This window comes from Staurois parvus, unplaced genomic scaffold (genome assembly GCF_062004578.1).
Source record: "Staurois parvus isolate SC_StPar_1 unplaced genomic scaffold, SC_StPar_1.0 ptg000540l, whole genome shotgun sequence".
NCBI classification, from domain to species: Eukaryota; Metazoa; Chordata; class Amphibia; order Anura; family Ranidae; genus Staurois; species Staurois parvus.
In genome coordinates this window covers 1,398,709-1,415,592 of record NW_028318336.1, presented here as the reverse complement: position 1 = coordinate 1,415,592, position 16,884 = coordinate 1,398,709, and the positions used below count along the sequence as shown (strand labels likewise).

General features: G+C 46.0%; 1 protein-coding gene across 1 annotated transcript in view; it reads right to left on the bottom strand.

Moving 5' to 3' along the window:
• The window catches only part of LOC149451429 (laminin subunit beta-1-like), a 176,945-nt gene extending 163,405 nt beyond the window's left edge, over nt 1-13,540 (bottom strand). The window contains exon 1 of the mRNA XM_089690710.1: nt 13,224-13,540. The gene's annotated coding sequence lies outside the window, so the exon portion shown is untranslated. The remainder of the gene's footprint in view (nt 1-13,223) is intronic.
• Nucleotides 13,541-16,884: the final 3,344 nt, after the last annotated feature.

Genomic DNA, 16,884 nt, shown 5'->3' with positions numbered 1-16,884 from the left:
CAGGAAAACTGAGAAAGATTACAGATCTGCAAATATGCACTTTGACCCTCTCAGTCCTTCTGGATTCTCAGTCCTGGGAGTGTCCGCATTCCAGTAATGTACAGTATACAGAACGTATGAATGTTGTACACAGGTGTAGGTTGTATACCCCCTCCCCCCCTCACCTGTGTAGCCACATTTTGGCCGCATTATTGCAATAAATATATATATACCCCCCCCCCATACACAACACACTGCGAGGTTTTGTGTGTTCTGACACCTTTCTATCAGAACCAGCATTCACATTTTCAACAATCTGAGCTCCAGTAGCTCTTCTATTGGATCGGACTACATGGACCAACCTTCCCTCCCCATATCGATCAATGAGCCTTCCCTCCCCATATCCATCAATGAGCCTTCCCTCCCCGTATCCATCAATGAGCCTTCCCTCCCCATATCGATCAATGAGCCTTCCCTCCCCGTATCCATCAATGAGCCTTCCCTCCCCGTATCCATCAGTGAGCCTTCCCTCCCCATATCCATCAATGAGCCTTCCCTCCCCGTATCCATCAATGAGCCTTCCCTCCCCGTATTCATCAATGAGCCTTCCCTCCCCATATCCATCAATGAGCCTTCCCTCCTCATATCCATCAATGAGCCTTCCCTCCCCGTATTCATCAATGAGCCTTCCCTCCCCATATCCATCAATGAGCCTTCCCTCCTCATATCCATCAATGAGCCTTCCCTCCCCGTATTCATCAATGAGCCTTCCCTCCCCGTATCCATCAATGAGCCTTCTCTCCCCGTATCTATCAATGAGAATTCCCTCCCCATATTCATCAATGAGCCTTCCCTCCCCACATTCATCAATGAGCCCTCCCTCCCCATATCCATCAACGACCCTTCCCTCCCCATATCCATCAATGAGCATTCCCTTCCCATATCCATCAATGAGCCTTCCCTCCCCACCTCCATCAATGAGCCTTCCCTCCCCACCTCCATCAATGAGCTTTCCCTCCCCATATCCATCAATGAGCCTTCCCTCCCCACCTCCATCAATGAGCCTTCCCTCCCCACCTCCATCAATGAGCTTTCCCTCCCCACCTCCATCAATGAGCCTTGGCTGCTCATGTCTCTGACACTTCGCTGGTTTTCCTTCCTTGGAGCACTTTTGGTCTGTCCTGACCACTGCAGACCGGGAACATCCCACAAAAGCTGCAGCTCTGGAGTTGCTCCGACCACGTCGTCCAGATATTACGATTCGTTCCTTGTCAAAGTCACTCAAATTCTTACTTTTGTAAATTTTTTCTGCTTTCAACAAATCAACTTCTGGGACTTCTGGAGACAAGGGGCACAGGTCACGGCCAATGATTCATGGCCGGGACCTGCTGATCAGCTGATGTGTCCAATCACAGCCCAGAGCCCTGTGTTGACAATCAACACAGAGCTCTGTACAGAGGGAACAATCTTTTTGTTTCTTCTCCCTGCAAAGCAGGGAGAAGGAACAAAGAGTTTTTTTTAGTGAAAAGCAGCACATACTGCACATATTGACATTTAAAAATATATAAAACATCAAACAGCGCAAATAAAATACAATAAATATTAAATGAAAGAAATAAACCAAAAAAAAAACTTATAACGCATAAAAATTTAAAATAAAGAAAAAATTATATAAATTAAATAGAATAGTCCCACTCCAAATTATTATAAGGAATAAGGTGAATGTCGCAGAATATATTTTAGCCTCTTGTACCAAATTGTATTGTAACTGCGCAGCGCTTTACAAAATGAAGGCAGACGATACAGTTACAATACAATTCGGTACAAGAGGCAAAAATATATTCTGCGACATGTATTCGGTAAGAATAAAAATCCCAGTAAGTTTATGTTAACTGGTTTTGTGTGAAAGTTATAGTGTCTGCAAACTATGGGATATATAATGGATTATTTATTTATTTACTTATTATTATTATTATTATACAGGATTTATATAGTGGAATTTGTATTTATTTTTTTTATTATTATTATTATTATTATGATAAAGTTATTATTATTATTATTATTATACAGGATTTATATAGCTCCAACAGTTTGTAACGTCTGCCTTTATTTTGTAAAGCGCTACGCAAACTGTTGGCGCTACATAAATCCTGTATAATAATAAATCCTGTATAATAATAAATCATGTATAATAATAAATCATGTATAATAACAATAATAATAATAATAATATATAAATAAATAAATACAAATTCCATTATATAAATCCTGTATAATAACAACAATAATAATAATAATATATAAATAAATACAAATTCCATTATATAAATCCTGTATAATAATAATAATAAAAATAAATAAATAATCCATTATATATCGCATAGTTTGCAGACACTATAACTTTCACGCAAAACCAATTAATATAAACTTATTGGGATTTTTATTTTTACCGAAGACATGTCACAGAATATATTTTAGCCTCTTGTACCAAATTGTATTGTAACTGCGCAGTGCTTTACAAAATGAAGGCAGACGTTACAATACAATTTGGTACAAGAGGCTAAAATATATTCTGCAACATGTCTTCGGTAAAAATAAAAATCCCAATAAGTTTATATTAAACTGCAAACTATGGGATATATAATGGATTATTTATTTTTACTATTATTATTGTTATTATTATTATTATTATTATACAGGATTTATATAATGGAATTTGTATTTATTTATTTATTTATAAATTATTATTATTATTATTATTATACAGTTATTATTATTATACAGGATTTATGTAGCGCCAACAGTTTGCGTAGCGCTTTACAAAATGAAGGCAGACATTAGAAACTGTTGGAGCTATATAAATGCTGTATAATAATAATAACTGTATAATAACAATAATAATAATAATTTATCAATAAATTAATACAAATTCCATTATATAAATCCTGTATAATAATAAATCCTGTATAATAATAATAATAAAAATAAATAAATACAAATTCCATTATATAAATCCTGTATAATATTAATAATAATAATAATAAGTAAATAAATACAAAAATCCACTATATAAATCCTGTATAATAATAATAATAATAAGAAGAAGTAAATAAATAAAAAATCCATTATATAAATCCTGTATAATAATAATAATAATAAGAAGAAGTAAATAAATAAAAAATCCACTATATAAATCCTGTATAATAATAATAATAAGAAGAAGAAGTAAATAAATAAAAAATCCATTATATAAATCCTGTATAATAATAATAATAATAATAAGTAAATAAATAAAAATTCCATTATACATCCCATAGTTTGTAGAAACAATAACTTTCATGCAAAACCAATCAATATGAACGTACTGGGATTTTTATTTTTAACCAAAGACGTCGCAGAATATATTTTATCCTCTTGTATCCTCTAAATTTATTGGGATTTTTATTTTTATGTCGCAGAATACATTTTCGCCTAAATTTCTGAAGACATTGGATTTTTTGTTGGATTTTTTGTTATTTTTCTCCTGGATATGTTATATGTTTTATAGCAGAATATTAAAAATGTTTTTTTTTTTTTATTAATGTTAATCTTTTTGCCTTTATATAAAAAAACAACAACCCAGTAGTGATCAAATACATCAAAAGAGAGCTCTATTTGTGTGAAAAGAAATGATAGAAGTTTAGTTTGAGTGCAGCGTTGGGTGCATAACCAGTTAATGTAGCGCAGTGCTGAATAGCAAAATTAAAGGCCTGGTCAGGAAGGGGGTAGAACCTCCCAGCACTGAAGTGGTTAATCTGCAATCTTTAGATGATCATCATGGCATTGGCATCTTCTCCACAGCAAATGGAAGCATAGCTGAGGATTATTTCATTTGCTTTTTGTCTTTTTTTGAGGCACATCAAAGAGAAAACTGCTTGAAAGAAAGCAGAATATTCCTTTGTATTTAGTGGTTGCACCCCTTGTGTGAGGATCAAACAGGTTTCTTTTTTCTTTTTTTTTTTTAAACAAAGCTGCAAGTCTACAAATGATGATCAAAAATATGAGATTTCAGTGGAATTTAAATAAAATACAAAATTGACTCATACTGGATGTAGCCATTCTGGGGTCTCCAAATTGCAGCCCGCTGCAAGATTTTATCCAGCCTTCTGATGTAAGGGGGGAAGCTGATGGGGACTCTGATGTAAGGAGGTGACTCCAATGGGGACTCTGATGTAAGGTGGGGACTTTGATGAGGACTCTAATGTAAGGGGACTCTGTTGGGGACTCTAATGTAAGGGGGGGACTCTGATGAGGACTCTAATGTAAGGGACTCTGACAGGTACTCTGATGTAAGGGGGGACTCTCACGTAAGGAGGACTTTGAAGGGGAACCTGATGTAAGGAGGGGGCTCTAGTGGGTACTCTGAAGTAAGGAGGGGACTCTAATGAGGACTCCAATGTAAGGGACTCTGATATAAGGAGGGGACTCTAATGGAGACTCTGATGAGGACTCTAATGTAAGGGGGGACTCCGCTGAGGACTCTAATATAAAGGGGGACTCTAGTGAGGACTCTGATGTAAAGGAGTCTTATGTATGGAGGGTACTCTAATGGGTACTCTGGTGTAAGGTGGGACTCTGAGGTAAGGAGGACTTTAATGGGGAACCTGATGTAAGGAGGACTCTGATGAGGACTCTGAAGTAAGGGGGGATCTGATGGGGACTCTAATGTAGGGAGGGACTCTGATAGGGACCCTGATGTAGGGGGGAATCTAATGGGGGTGCTGATGGGGATTCCATTGTAAGGAGGGGACTCTGATGGGGACGCTGATGTAAGGGGGGACTCTGATGGGGACCCTGATGTAAGGAGGGACTCTGATGGGGACGCTGATGTAAGGAGGGACTCTGATGGGGACCCTGATGTAAGGAGGGACTCTGATGGGGACCATGATGTAAGGGGGGACCCTGATGTAAGGAGGGACTCTGATGGGGACCCTGATGTAAGGAGGGACTCTGATAAGCTCAAGTCTATATGGAAATGCTTTGTTTTGGGGTGAATTCACAGGGGAACAGAGAATGAAATGACAGCGCTGTGCATCCTTACTGCACCTTAGAGCAGCTGTAAACCCTCCATATCCCCAGTGCAGTGACTGGCCTCGGGTGATACACAGAGATGAAACAAATCCTCCTACATAAGTTGTACCTGTTTATCTGCAGCCCTCTCTTCTCTACATCCACTCAAAGTGCAGACATTATACATCTTGCCTGAGCTTTCAGAAAGAAGGGGGTGGAGAGCACTAATTACACTCTGCAGAGCTCAGTGAGAGTTGATTGGTGGGAAGGGACACGCCCCCTCCTTCACAATGCACACAGGAACAGAGCTAAGGCTGTCAATCACAGGCTGTGTACTGGAGGTCCATCCCCTGTCACCTTTTTATCTCTTGGTGTCAGGAAAACCTGTCAGAAGTGTATCATGCAGATAGCAGAGGAAGGAGGCAGCAGACAGAAATGACAATTAGTGCTCTGGACTGAGACAAGTACACACTATAGAGGGACACTGATCCCAGTATTTTGTCCTCCTGACCCCCCCTGTATTGTGTCCTCCTGATCCCAGTACTGTGCCCTCCTGACTCCCCCTGTACTGTGTCCTCCTGACTCCCCCCTGTACTGTGCCCTCCTGACACTAGTATTTTGTCCTCCTGATTCCGCTGTACTGTGCCATCCTGATCCCAGTATTGTGTCCTCCTGATCCCAGTATTGTGCCCTCCTGATCCCAGTATTGTGTCCTCCTGATCCCAGTATTGTTCCCCCCTGATCCTAGTATTGTGTCCTCCTGATCCCAGTATTGTGTCCTCCTGATCCCAGTATTGTGTCCTCTTGATCCCAGTATTGTCCCCCCATGATCCCAGTATTGTGTCCTCCTGATCCCAGTATTGTGTCCTCCTGATCCCAGTATTGTGTCCTCCTGATCCCAGTATTGTGTCCTCCTGATCCCAGTATTGTCCCCCCATGATCCCAGTATTGTGTCCTCCTGATCCCAGTATTGTTCCCCCCTGATCCTAGTATTGTGTCCTCCTGATCCCAGTATTGTGTCCTCCTGATCCCAGTATTGTGTCCTCTTGATCCCAGTATTGTCCCCCCATGATCCCAGTATTGTGTCCTCCTGATCCCAGTATTGTGTCCTCCTGATCCCAGTATTGTGTCCTCCTGATCCCAGTATTGTGTCCTCCTGATCCCAGTATTGTCCCCCCATGATCCCAGTATTGTGTCCTCCTGATCCCACTGTACTGTGCCCTCCTGATCCCAGTATTGTGCCCTCCTGACTCCCCTGTACTGTGCCCTCCTGATCCCAGTATTATGCCCTCCTGACTCCCCCCTGTACTGTGCCCTCCCGATCCCAGTACTGTGCCCTCCTAATCCCAGTATTGTGCCCTTCCGATCCCCCCCTGTACTGTGCCCTCCCGATCCCCCCCTGTACTGTGCCCTCCTGATCCCGGTATTTTGTCCTCCTGATCCCCCTGTACTGAGTCCTCCTGATCCCATTATTGTGTCCTCCTGATGCCGCTGTACTGTGCCCTGCTGATCCCAGTATTGTGCCCTCCTGAACCCAGTATTGTGCCCTCCTGATCCCAGTATTGTGTCCTCCTGATCCTCCTGTACTGTGCCCTCCTGATCCCAGTATTGTGCCCTCCTGATCCCCCTGTACTGTGTCCTCCTGATCCCAGTATTGTGTCCTCCTGATCCCAGTATTGTGTCCTCCTGATACCCCCTGTACTGTGCCCTCCTGATCCCAGTATTGTGCCCTCCTGATCCCAGTATTGTGTCCTCCTGATCCCAGTATTGTTCCCCCCTGATCCTAGTATTGTGTCCTCCTGATCCCAGTATTGTGTCCTCCTGATCCCAGTATTGTGTCCTCCTGATCCCAGTATTGTGTCCTCTTGATCCCAGTATTGACCCCCCCTGATCCCAGTATTCTGTCCTCCTGATCCCACTGTACTGTGCCCTCCTGATCCCAGTATTGTGCCCTCCTGACTCCCCTGTACTGTGCCCTCCTGATCCCAGTATTATGCCCTCCTGACTCCCCCCTGTACTGTGCCCTCCCGATCCCAGTACTGTGCCCTCCTAATCCCAGTATTGTGCCCTTCCGATCCCCCCCTGTACTGTGCCCTCCCGATCCCCCCCTGTACTGTGCCCTCCTGATCCCGGTATTTTGTCCTCCTGATCCCCCTGTACTGAGTCCTCCTGATCCCATTATTGTGTCCTCCTGATGCCGCTGTACTGTGCCCTGCTGATCCCAGTATTGTGCCCTCCTGATCCCAGTATTGTGCCCTCCTGATCCCAGTATTGTGTCCTCCTGATCCTCCTGTACTGTGCCCTCCTGATCCCAGTATTGTGCCCTCCTGATCCCTCTGTACTGTGTCCTCCTGATCCCAGTATTGTGTCCTCCTGATCTCAGTATTGTGCTCTCCTGATCCCAGTATTGTGTCCTCCTGATACCCCCTGTACTGTGCCCTCCTGATCCCAGTATTGTGTCCTCCTGATCCCAGTATTGTGCCCTCCTGATCCCAGTATTGTGTCCTCCTGATACCCCCTGTACTGTGCCCTCCTGGTCCCAGTATTGTGCCCTCCTGATCCCAGTATTGTGTCCTCCTGATCCTCCTGTACTGTGCCCTCCTGATCCCACTGTACTGTGTCCTCCTGATCCCAGTATTGTGCCCTCCTGATCCCAGTATTGTGCCCTCCTGATCCCTCTGTACTGTGTCCTCCTGATCCCAGTATTGTGTCCTCCTGATCTCAGTATTGTGCTCTCCTGATCCCAGTATTGTGTCCTCCTGATACCCCCTGTACTGTGCCCTCCTGATCCCAGTATTGTGTCCTCCTGATCCCAGTATTGTGCCCTCCTGATCCCAGTATTGTGTCCTCCTGATACCCCCTGTACTGTGCCCTCCTGATCCCAGTATTGTGCCCTCCTGATCCCAGTATTGTGTCCTCCTGATCCTCCTGTACTGTGCCCTCCTGATCCCACTGTACTGTGTCCTCCTGATCCCAGTATTGTGCCCTCTTGATCCCAGTATTGTGCCCCCCCCGACTCCACAACCCATCCTGTGCCCTTTGTGTTGTTTAGTCTTTGATTTATGGAATGTTTTCTTATTGTTTAAAATCAATTTTATTGAAAGTCCTAATAAATATGTTTCATTGTATCAACTATTTATACTTTCATTCTTGAGAGTAGGTGCGTAACCTGGGGCAGTCTAGTAGGGGCCCCAGTGCATTACTTTGCCCAGGGGCCAGTGATGCTACCTTGACAGCCCTGCAGCACGTCTCCTTCATACGAATCCTAAAGAGTCTACAAGGGTCTGGGTCCTGATCTGCACATCAAACCCTACACACCTGCCCCCCCCCCGTGTGGATCTGCACTCCAGGATCAGCTCCATGCAGCAGGCCGCCTGCCATTGGCTTCAGTGGGCTGTCTGCACATCCAGGGTGGCTGGAGAATACAAACTACTCACCATCAGCCTAGGTTACCAAAGAGCTTGCAATCTATTATAACTACAACGGTCTCACAAATATACACCATGCTGGAGCCAATTCCGGGATATGTCAGCTCATCTGTGGGAATGATTGTGGACTGTGAGAAAATGGAAAAATCAGCAACTACAGAATAGAAATTGTAAACCGTCCCGGATAGGAAAAGATCTTGGGACACCAGTGCTGCAGGACCACCGTGGTGCCCACTGAGCCGCCGTGCTGCCCACTGACCCACCGTGCCACCCACTGAGCCATCATGCCACCCACTGAGCCACTGTGCTGCCCACTGAGCCACCATGTCACCTACTGTGCCACCTACTGAGCCACCATGCCGCCCACTGAGCCACCGCACCACCCACTGAGCCACCATGCCGCCTACTGGGACACCGTCCTGCCCACTAAGCCATTGTGCTGCCCACTGAGTCACCATGCCGCCTACTGAGCCACCGTCCTGCCCGCTGAGCCACCGTGACACCCATTGAGCCACCATGACACCCATTGAGCCACCAAGCTTCCCACTGAGCCACCATGCCACCCACTGAGCCACTGTGATGCCCAATGAGCCACCATGACACCCACTGAGCCACCATCCCGCCTATTGAGCCACCGTGCTGCACACTTAGCCACCATGCCACCCACGGAGCCAGCATGCCACCCACTGAGCCACTGTGATGCCCAATGGGCCACTGTGATGCCCAATGAGCCACTGCACCACTCACTGAGCCAACATACCATCCATTGAGCCACCGTGCCGCCCACTTAGCCACCATGCTGCACAATGAGCCGCCATGCCGCCCACTGAGCCACCGTGCTGACTTTCTGCTCATACATATTCCATCTTCCTTGCAGTCACTGGACTCTCAATACACTTCAGTGGGAACAATAAAGTCTCCTAATTGTCAACAAATCCTGTTTCTACATCAGCTCTTCGTGACGCCATCTTTGGCAGAAACACCGAAGCGCCCAGCCAGTGCCGAATACAAGGTCGGTGCCAGCCTCTGTGAGGTCACAGCCTGGCAGGGGCCCTTGTTGGGGAACGGGGCCAACCTGCAGGAGGCTGTGCCAGGGCTGAATAATAGTGACTAAGGATTCATCATTCCACTTCAGTGACAGCGGGAAGGTGTGTGCGCCGATCGTGCTGCACGCTGGATACAAGCTGACAGATTTAAAGAGACCCGGCCGCCGACTTCACTGAATTGCAGGGAAAAGCACAAAAAATGAAGAATTTGAAATGCTTATGTGCAGTGTTTATTCTTTCCGTAATTGTTTTTTGTTCACTTGTAATGTTCCTTTGAACGTCCTGCAAATGTGATTACTACTTCTTTGCTAGCCTGTTTTCAGCCCTTGGGGCACTATTCCTCCCACTGATACCAATGATGGGGCACTATTCCTCCCACTGATACCAATGATGGGGGCACTATTCCTACCACTGATACCAATGATGGGGCACTATTCCTCCCACTGACACCAATGATGGGGCACTATTCCTCCCACTGACACCAATGACGGGGCACTATTCCTCCCACTGATACCAATGATGGGGCACTATTCCTCCCACTGATACCAATGATGGGGCACTATTCCTCCCACTGACACCAATGACGGGGCACTATTCCTCCCACTGACACCAATGATAGGGCGCTATTCCTCCCACTGACACCAATGATGGGGCACTATTCCCCCCACTGATACCAATGATGGGACACTATTCCTCCCACTGACACCAATGATGGGGCACTATTCCTTCCACTGACACCAATGATGGGTCACTATTCCTCCCGCTGACACCAATGATGGGGCACTATTCCTTCCACTGACACCAATGATGGGTCACTATTCCTCCCACTAACACCAATGATGGGGCACTATTCCTCCCACTGACACCAATGATAGGGCACTATTCCTCCCACTGACACCAATGATGGGGTACTATTCCTCCCACTGACACCAATGATAGGGCACTATTCCTCCCACTGACACCAATGATAGGGCACTATTCCTCCCACTGACACCAATGATAGGGCACTATTCCTCCCACTGACACCAATGATAGGGCACTATTCCTCCCACTGACACCAATGATAGGGCACTATTCCTCCCACTGACACCAATGATAGGGCACTATTCCTCCCACTGACACCAATGATAGGGCACTATTCCTCCCACTGACACCAATGATAGGGCACTATTCCTCCCACTGACACCAATGATGGGGCACTATTCCTCCCACTGACACCAATGATGAGACACTATTCCTCCCACTGATACCAATGATGGGACACTATTCCCCCCACTAATACCAATGATAGGGCACTATTCCTCCCACTGACACCAATGATGGGGTACTATTCCTCCCACTGACACCAATGATGAGGCACAATTCCTCCCACTGACACCAATGATGGGGCACTATTTCTCCCACTGACACCAATAATAGGGCAATATACCTTTTATTGACACCATTGATGGGTACTATTTCTTCCACTGACACCAATGATGTGGTATTATTTCGCCTTCTACTGACCACAGACGTTATGGCCACAGTCCAGCCCCCCTCCCCCCAACATCTGAAGGACAGTAAACTGTAAACTGGCACTTTGTTTAGAAAGTGTGGAGACTCTTGGAATATTTAATGTGAATCCATTACTAAAAATATGTATTTAATGGGCATATTTATTTACAAAACCCTTCCTTTTTTAGCTTGTAGGCTTAAAGCAAATGTTTAAATGTAAAAGTCCTGCTGGACAGCAAACGTCCCAAGATGCCTGATATTACATCGCTTAGCCATGAAACCCTTCTCTGTGTGCCCCTCTGAAGATAGTTTCACTGGGAAGAATGTCCCTTACATTGGGGGTCAGTGGGAAGAATGTCCCTTACATTGGGGGTCAGTGGGAAGAATGTCCCTTACATTGGAGGTCAGTGGGAAGAATGTCCCTTACATTGGTGGTCAGTGGGAAGAATGTCCCTTACATTGGTAGTCAGTGGGAAGAATGCCCCTTACATTGGTGGTCAGTGGGAAGAATGTCCCTTACATTGGTGGTCAGTGGGAAGAATGTCCTTTACATTGGTGGTCAGTGGGAAGAATGTCCCTTACATTGGTGGTCAGTGGGAAGAATGCCCCTTATATTGGTAGTCAGTGGGAAGAATGTCCTTTACATTGGTGGTCAGTGGGAAGAATGTCCTTTACATTGGTGATCAGTGGGAAGAATGTCCCTTACATTGGTGGTCAGTGAGAAGAATGTCCCTTACATTGGTAGTCAGTGGGAAGAATGCCCCTTACATTGGTGGTCAGTGGGAAGAATGTCCCTTACATTGGGGGTCAGTGGGAAGAATGTCCCTTACATTGGGGATCAGTGGGAAGAATGCCCTTGCATTGGTGATCAGTGGGAAGAATGTTCCTTACATTGGTGATCAGTGGGAAGAATGTTCCTTACATTGGTGATCAGTGGGAAGAATGTTCCTTACATTGGTGATCAGTGGGAAGAATGTTCCTTACATTGGGGGTCAGTGGGAAGAATGTCCCTTACATTGGGGGTCAGTGGGAAGAATGTCCCCTACATTGGTGGTCAGTGGGAAGAATGCCCCTTACATTGCTGGTCAGTGGGAAGAATGTCCCTTACATTGGGTGTCAGTGAGAAGAATGTCCCTTACATTGGGGGTCAGTGGGAAGAATGCCCCTTACATTGGGGGTCAGTGGGAAGAATGTCCCTTACATTGGTGATCAGTGGGAAGAATGCCCCTTACATTGCTGGTCAGTGAGAAGAATGCCCCTTACATTGGGGGTCAGTGGGAAGAATGCTCCTTACATTGGGGGTCAGTGGGAAGAATGTCCCTTACATTGGGGGTCAGTGGGAAGAATGCTCCTTACATTGGGGGTCAGTGGGAAGAATGCTCCTTACATTGGTGGTCAGTGGGAAGAATGCTCCTTACATTGGGGGTCAGTGGGAAGAATGCTGCTTACATTGGGGGTCAGTGGGAAGAATGCTGCTTACATTGGGGGTCAGTGGGAAGAATGCTCCTTACATTGGTGGTCAGTGGGAAGAATGTCCCTTACATTGGGGGTCAGTGGGAAGAATGTTCCTTACATTGGGGGTCAGTGGGAAGAATGTCCCTTACATTGGAGGTCAGTGGGAAGAATGTCCCTTACATTGGTGGTCAGTGGGAAGAATGTCCCTTACATTGGGGGTCAGTGGGAAGAATGCTCCTTACATTGGGGGTCAGTGGGAAGAATGTCCCTTACATTGGTGGTCAGTGGGAAGAATGTCCCTTACATTGGTGGTCAGTAGGAAGAATGTCCCTTACATTGGGGGTCAGTGGGAAGAATGTCCCTTACATTGGTGGTCAGTGGGAAGACGTCCCTTACATTGGTGGTCAATAGATAGTATGCCGCTGTTACAGATACCATAACAGACCATTGAGGTCAGAATTTGCATATCGTAGAGACAGAAATCGCTGATCACTCACGGAACCCCCAGCCACCTCTGGAGGAACCCTAGTATTCCCCACAACCCTGGTGAAGAACGGTTGCTTTAGGTCTGGCAATCAATGAACCCGCAGCGAGGTGCTGAGAAGCAAACATGCTGGTATAAAGCGGCACACAATGCGATAACCGAGAGCAGCAGAGATTGCGCCTCGCTCTGCCTGGCAGGGTGACCCGTCCCCTACCTCTGATCCCTCTGCAGGAGGACAAAGTCTCTTTGTATGGGAAAGAGGAAGGGATCAGGAAATGTGGGACTCACCTGCAGGGCACCCTCTCTGTCCTGGAAGCGTCCCTCTCGGGAGACCTGGGAGAAGACGGTTCCACCTCTGGCTCCGCCGGCTTATCTCCACGATCCTTTTCTTTCTTTCTTTTTTTTTTTCGTAGCTGTGGGGTGTATCCTGCCTGCTGGTGCCCTGCCAAGAACTGGGAGTGGGCGAGACCTGTCACTGTGCGCTTGCTGGCGGCTGATACCTGTTCTGCTCTCAGCACCTGAGCACCGTCCACCTTCTCCCTGGAGAAGTCAGCAGTGCCTGGGCCCCGGGAAGGAGCAGATGGGCCCCAGCCGGCCTGGCGAGGTGTGCACACTAATGGGGAGAGATCATTTCTCCTTTTTTGTTAGGTATAACCTTTGATATAGAAAGCATTGTTCTGCAGATCATGTTACACCCAGCCCGCCACCACGTGTAACGTTCCTGCAAGAAAACACACTCGCCGCCCAGGATTTAAAGCTGAACTCCAGGAAGATAGAGAAATACTTAGATATACGCTGAAATATTTCAATTCAGAATATTTGATTATTACGATTAAATAATAATAATTAAGCAGGGTTCACACCAATTATTATTATACAGGATTTATATATATTATTATTATTATACAGGATTTATATATTATTATTATTATTATACAGGATTTATATATATTATTATTATTATACAGGATTTATACATTATTATTATTATACAGGATTTATATATTATTATTATACAGCATTTATATATATTATTATTATTATACAGGATTTATATATTATTATTATTATTATACAGGATTTATATATATTATTATTATTATACAGGATTTATATATTATTATTATTATTATTATACAGGATTTATATATATTATTATTATTATACAGGATTTATATATTATTATTATTATACAGGATTTATATATATATATATTATTATTATTATACAGGATTTATATATTATTATTATTATACAGGATTTATATATTATTATTATTATACAGGATTTATATAGCGCCAACAGTTTGCTCAGCGCTTTACAATATAACGGGGGACAATACAGCAACAATACAGTTCAATACAAGAGGGATAGGAGGGCCCTGATCCTGGGAGCTTACAATCTAGGAGGGAGGGGCTAGTGGTACAAAAGGTAATAACTGTGGGGGATGGACTGGTTGGAAGAGTAGAAGATTCCATTATTAGCTGAGGGCAGGATAGGCTTCCCTGTAGAGAGAGGTTTTCAGAGATCGCCTAAAAGTGAGCAGAGTAGGCTATAGTCTGATAAATTGGGGTAGAGAGTTCCAGAGGATGGGGGAAGCTCTGGAGACAAGAATGGGAGGAAGAGACAAGGGAGCTAGAGAGGAGGAGGTCTTGCGAGGAGCGGAGAGTACAGTTTGGGTGGTATTTGGAGACAAGATTGGTGATGTAATTTGGGGCGGAGTTATAAATGGCTTTGTTAATGTTTTAAATTTTATCCGTTGGGCAATGGGAAGCCAGTGGAGGGATTGGCAGAGAGGGGTGGAGGACACTGAGTGGAGGCCAGTGGAGGGACTGGCAGAGAGGGGTGGAGGACACTGAGTGGAGGCCAGTGGAGGGACTGGCAGAGAGGGATGGAGGACACTGAGTGGAGGCCAGTGGAGGGACTGGCAGAGAGGGATGGAGGACACTGAGTGGAGGCCAGTGGAGGGATTGGCAGAGAGGGGTGAAGGACACTGAGTGGAGGCCAGTGGAGGGATTGGCAGAGAGGGGTGAAGGACACTGAGTGGAGGCCAGTGGAGGGATTGGCAGAGAGGGGTGGAGGCAAGGGCGGACTGACCATTTGGAAACTCGCACACTGCCCGAGGGCCCGGGGTCAGTAGGGGGCCCCATGAGATGCCCCTGGTACCTTTTTCATATGCTTTTTTGAGTTTGGGCAATGACACAGGGGTCCCATGATCCCCTATTGCCGGAGGCCCCATGAGTTGTCAGTCTGCCCCTGGGTGGAGGGATTGGCAGAGGGGGGTGGAGGACACTGAGTGGAGGCCAGTGGAGGGATTGGCAGAGAGGGGTGGAGGACACTGAGTGGAGGCCAGTGGAGGGATTGGCAGAGAGGGGTGGAGGACACTGAGTGGAGGCCAGTGGAGGGATTGGCAGAGAGGGTGGCAGATACAGAACGGTTAGTAAGGTGGATGAGTCTGGCAGCAGCACCAATGCGTTTTTTTGGGTGCTTTTTGCAGAAACGCACTACAGTCCATTTAACATGGTTTCCTATGGGACGCATTCACATCTGTGCTTTTTTTTCTGCGGCTGCATTTCTAGAAAGGGTCCTAAATACAAAATGCAAGAGTAGACTTGGATGGAGCTGCTGCAGAAATGCATGCAGTGTGCTTTTGAAATGTTTTTGATGTGTTTTTTAATCTGCCCAGCAACAAATTACAAAACACATCAGGAAGGAATTTTTTACCCCTGCAGGAGCAAATTGGGTCATGCTTTGCTGGGTTTTTTTTTGCTTTCCTCTGGATCAACTGAGGGTGTAGGATTGGGGGGGGTGGTCGATCACTCACTGTGTTCATTCAGGAATGAAGGGGGCTGGTGAATTACTTGAACTGATCCCCTGTATGTTTCTCTCTGCAGCAGCTAAAAGCCAGCCGGGGGGGGGGGGGGAGGAGAAGAACCCAGCTTTCAGTTGCTGGAGGGAGATCCATACAGGGGATTGGTTCCAGTAGTTCCCCCTTCCTGCCCACATCCGATTGACCCAACTGCCTGGGCCCCCCTGCAGGCCTGGGCCCCATACAGGACGACTGGTGGTACCCCCTTATCCCCTGCCTGTATGGCAATGTATTTGGGAAGAATATTTTTCAAATATATTTCAAATATATTTTTCTTCCCTATGGGCCCTGTCATGTTTTTACTGCTGTCCAGGGGCTCCGTTAGAAAGATATCCATCACTAACCCTAGGTTCACATCTGTGCGGGTGGTTCCGCTGCAGATCCACATGAAAATCCGTGCAGCCGCACCACCCGCACAGAGACATGCGGACCCGAGGGTGGGTGATATTAGTTCTAATGGCACGCCGCCCGCACTGGGAAACGCAACCGTACTGGGAACCTCGGCTGCGTTTTCCAGAGTAGTGCAGGGACTTCTTCCCTGCGTGTCCCGGGCACGGGAGTCCATTCAAATAAATAGATCCCTAGGTGCGCTCTGTTGATTTCTCCCAGATCCGTTCTGTAGTGAGCGTCCTGTAACAAAGACCGGCCACTGCTGCTCTCTCTCTCCTTGTGCAGGGTGACCGGTCTTGTCTCCGCCCCCTCCTGCAGTGATCTGTGGTGGGCGTGGCCTGCTGAGACTCTCCCACAGTTCTACTCTCTGCACAGGCTATGTGCAGTACAGGGATGATGTCATCGTTACTTTTACAAGGTAATATCTGAGTTTGCGCAGGCACTTGGTGCAAAGTGGATCTATAACTTGTGTGGCTATGGGATCAGAATAGATTTAAAAGAAGTTTTTTTTTTGTTTGTGCTCGGAGGTCACCATTAAAATGACATAAAAGAGAGATCAATGCAGTTCTATATCTATCCGATGTTCTAATATCTCACATTTATAGCTCCATATATGACCCTCCCCCCCCCCTCCGCTCAGCACACAGATATCTCTACAATCATACACACCAACGGGGATTTCTATTGGGC